Raw genomic sequence first — 4,115 nt, forward strand, 5'->3', positions numbered from 1 at the left:
CTTTCCCTCCTCAACCTTGACAGTCTGACCTCAGTCCTTTGGGATGCCACCATCTGGGGGAATACTTTCTATGCAGCTGCCATTTGTGCTTGGCTACCGGGGTCTGTGGCCCAGGAGCCCCTCCCAGCCAGGGCAGGCTGCAGCCTGAGGGAAGCCTGGGTGCCCCAGGTGGCTTGTAGCCCCCCTCCCACACACACTCCACAGCCCCGGCTGCCAACACCAGCTGGCTCCTCTCTTCAGGCCTGTGGAGGTGAATTCAGACACTGACACGGCCTCCCCCCACTCTCCCAGCAACACTTCTCACAAGCCACTGCACCAGGGCTGCCAAAAAGGACAGCGTCCTGCCTTCTGCTTGGGTGTGGTGCTGAAAGGGTTACATCGCTAATGCTCTCCCTCTTCTGGCTCCCAGAAAGCCTGAGCCTGCGGTTTGCCTGCCTCTCTCTGCCTGAGGTGTCCCCTTACAGCCATCCCAACTGGAATCCCAGTCAAAGATCATCTCAGCCAGTGCTCTGCCTGCTCAGGAGAGGGTCCCAAGGCTTCTCTGGACAGTGTCCTCCTTAGGAGAGCCTGGAGCAGGCTAGGACTCTGGGTCTAGGCCAGGGACTCTGGGGCTCCAGGGTACTTGGGGAACTGACCAGACCTTGAGGCCAAACTGGGGAGTGGACACAAAAAGAGAGATGATGGAGGCAATGTCCATGCAGAGGGTTGATCTCTGGTATTCTTGGGCCTCAAGCCTGTCCCACCAGGGGGCAGCTCTGGGAAGACCAAGTGCAAGAGATATACCTCCTCTCCCACATCCCAGCTGAGATGTAGTGGACACTCACCTCCATTCGTGTGGTATCACTCTCTGTGAGGTAGGCAGTGAGGTGTCCTAGGTAGAGCCAGAGCCAGAGCCCAGGTCTTACTCCTGCTCCAACCTCCTGCTCATTCAGCTTCCAGAATGGCATTTACATCCACTCCTCTCCAAACATCGAACCCCTGCCTCAGTTCACTTCCTCCTCCTGTCCCATAGATTCTGACCTCCTCAAGGTCATCAGAGTGAGATTTCGAAAACTTAAACCAGATCACTTCGCTCACTATTACCCATGGGTTAAACCTAAGCTCCTTACTGAGTCCACAGCCCTGTTCCATTGGACCCCAGCTCATAGCCTTCTAGCCCCCTATTCCTATGCCTCAGCCACATTTACCTACAAGCCACACACACTATCCTGTCTCCTCTCCACATCTTTGCACATACTCTTTCTGCCCAAAATGGCCTCCCCCACTTCTTGGGCTGGCCAACCTCTCTGTTCAGTCATTTAGCAAATATGTAGTAAGGCTTACTGTGTTTCAGGCACAGTGCTATGTGCTGGAGATTGGTTGTGAGCAAGATGGACATGGGCCTACTTACATGAAGGTTACAGTCTTGGTAAGGCTGGACAAACAACTAATTACACAAACAATGAATTAATTAAAATTTGTGTTCAATATTAAAGAGATATTCATTCAATAAACATTTCTATATGTTGATATACAGGTTGATAGAGTAAACAAACTGTAGTGAGGGAAGGCTTTCCCTAGAAAACAAGTTGGGCTTCAAGAAATGAGTAGGAGTTGGCTGGACTACATGGAGTGGGAAGAGCATTCCTGGCAGAAGACTACAATAGCTGTGGGACAGGAAGGAGCTTTTGTGCCTTTGCAAAACCAGAAGATGGTCAGTGTGCTGAGGGGTGTGAGTGTGCTGTATGATACGAGTCAGAAACACTAAAGGTACTCACAGGGGGCAGGAGCACGTCCCATGGGCTGGGGTACCCAGATGCAGTATTGAGGGAGGTGGGTTTTGAAGAAGGTCTTTAAAGATGGGAGGATTTCAGTGGGGTGTAGGTGAAGGGTTCTGTTGGGTGAGAGATGGCAAAGACCCAGATGAAGCATGGCCTGGGTACTCACTCAGGAGACAATGAGAAGACTAGATTTATGTTAGGAAACTTGGGGAGCTACTAATAATTAATATAGCAAGCATCTACTGGGCACTTAGTAGAGCGAACAGTGCTAAGAACCTTATATGTGTTATCTTTTGTCACCCCCATAACACCCCTGTAGGTAGGTTCAATCATTACCTCAATGTTAAAGAAAAATGAGCAAAACCAGGAACAAAAAGATTACTCATTCAAAGTTATGTAGCTGCCACCTTCTACTAGTGCCATGCTCTCACCATCACACTGCATTGCTGTGCGCAGGCCAGAGATATACTCAAACTGTCAGGCTGAGGCTTTGGGACTTTATTTAGTAAATAAGGGGGGGCTCACTGATGATTTTTTGAGGAAGAGAGTGACGTGTGCATTAGAAAAATTAATCTGACTGGTGTGTGTAGAATGGATGGAAAGGGGAAGAGAGTGGAGGCAAGGGACCCATTTAAGCAGGTCAACCCTTAAATGTTTCTTTATAGTCTACTATGTGCCAGGACCTGAACATTATGAGGGTCAGGTAAGGAGGGCCTAAGCCAGAGAGTAAAGGCAGTGAAAACAGTAGTAAAAGTAGCTAATATTATATTCTTAATATACAATAAGTCTACTATTCTCCTTATTTTGTGGGTGAGGGAACTGAGACACAGGGAGGCCAAAGTTATTTTTATTTGTCCAAGTCAAACAACTAGTAAGTGGCAGAGCATGGTCAGGAACCTATGCAGTTGGGGACCCAAAGCCAGCCTCTTAAGCACAGCTCTATGGTGTTGCTCAAGAAGATGTGGAATAGGGACAGAGAGCAGAGAAAGGGCCTCTTCAAGGCCAACCACTGGCCTCAGGACCTGCACGGCCCCTACAACTCTGTGATCGACGCTCAGTGCCTAGGTCATGGGCAAGTGGCTTCATGAGGCATGCCAGCAGGGTTCCACTGTTCTGACCTCCCAGCTCCTGCAGCAAAGGCTTGAGGGGAGGGGGGAGATGTGGGGTGTGAAGGACAGCAGGCACTTGGAGCACCCCCAACCCCGACCAGGCCTCCTGCCAGGAGCCTGAAAATGTCCCTGGGAGCCAGGCCTATTGCCATGGGGACTCCTTCCTCTTACCACAGGTTGTGTAATGCCCTGTACAACCTCATTTGGGTGAAGAGCCGAACCTGGGGACCGGCCCAGATACCACATCACCCAGAGGAGAAGCCTCTCCCCAACACTGGTTTCACAATGGGACACTAATAGTAACATAACAAGCTAATTCAATTCCTTTATGGAGCAAAAACACAATGTTTAACTGGCTAACAAACTTCTTTTTTCCTTTTTAACATTTCCCCCTGCACTTTGAGGCTGTGCCATGGGCAAACTTTGAAGTTTAGGAAAGTTTAGACTTGTTTGAGTCATGTGCAAAAATGCCTTTCAGTGAAAAGGGGAAAAAAAACACCACCCATACTACCCTTCCCCCCACCCGAGACTTTGGGGCTCCAAGAGGATTGCCCATAGAATTCTCCTGAAAAGGGGTCTTGGGGACCAAGCCCCTTGCCCTTGGACTCACTTCCTGGTGGGAATCCTCAAGGAGAGTACCAGTGACCTCAGGCCAGGGAGAGCCTACAGCAGTTCCTTAGTTACCACCCCAGCATCCGGAAAGGGCACCCCTGAATCAGCCCTGAGCCACCGTGTGTTCGCCCAGGAGGTAGAAGTCCTTGGAGAAGATGAGGCTACGCTTACCCTCAGCCATGTCCATTTTAGTGCCTCCAAGTCACAAGGCTCCTCTACCTTGCCCTCTACCAAGGAATCTGCCAGAGGAGGAAATAGATCAAGATGCCACTCCCTGCAGGACCAGAGACATTCCCCATCACCCTGGAGGATTATGCAAGGCCTAGGAAGCCCCATCACCCCTGTGACTCTAGGCTGCATGGGATCCCCAGCTGGAGCCAGGCCTACCCTGAGGAGAGGAGCACATGAGGGTCAGTCCCAGCTCACCAGGCCCAGAGAGCACCTCTCCCAGAAGCTGCATCCTGGCCGCAGCTTGAGCAACTCTGTGAACCACCCCAGAGTTCTCTCTCGCCCAAGTTCGCTCACACTCACCTCCTTCAGACAGCCTGCAGAGAACTGGGCAGCCAAAAAGAAGGGGCTGTATGGTGTGGACCAGAAGGACTTGATTAGATGCTACAACACCTGGGCTTATACT

This window comes from Myotis brandtii, unplaced genomic scaffold (assembly GCF_000412655.1).
Source record: "Myotis brandtii unplaced genomic scaffold, ASM41265v1 scaffold668, whole genome shotgun sequence".
Taxonomy (NCBI): domain Eukaryota; kingdom Metazoa; phylum Chordata; class Mammalia; order Chiroptera; family Vespertilionidae; genus Myotis; species Myotis brandtii.